Here is a 285-nt window from a genome sequence, read left to right as displayed (position 1 = left end):
ATATATATATATATATATATATATATATATATATACATATATATATTGCTGGATATATTACTGAAGATTGTCTTGATATAAAATAATTTTACATTTGCTAGATACATGTTTTAGAAACAAAAATCCTAGTAATAATAATGATAATAAAATAATAATAAAATAATATTAATAATATTAATAATAATAATAATAATAATGATAATAATTACCGACAGGATGTTGAATATCACCGTTTCTCCGATGACCATCGGCCAGAATCTAGTCATCCTCTCCAGCTGCGCCTTA

Source organism: Priapulus caudatus, unplaced genomic scaffold (assembly GCF_000485595.1).
Source record: "Priapulus caudatus unplaced genomic scaffold, Priapulus_caudatus-5.0.1 Scaffold5495, whole genome shotgun sequence".
Lineage (NCBI taxonomy): Eukaryota > Metazoa > Priapulida > Priapulimorpha > Priapulimorphida > Priapulidae > Priapulus > Priapulus caudatus.
Note: the sequence above shows the minus strand (reverse complement) of the source record.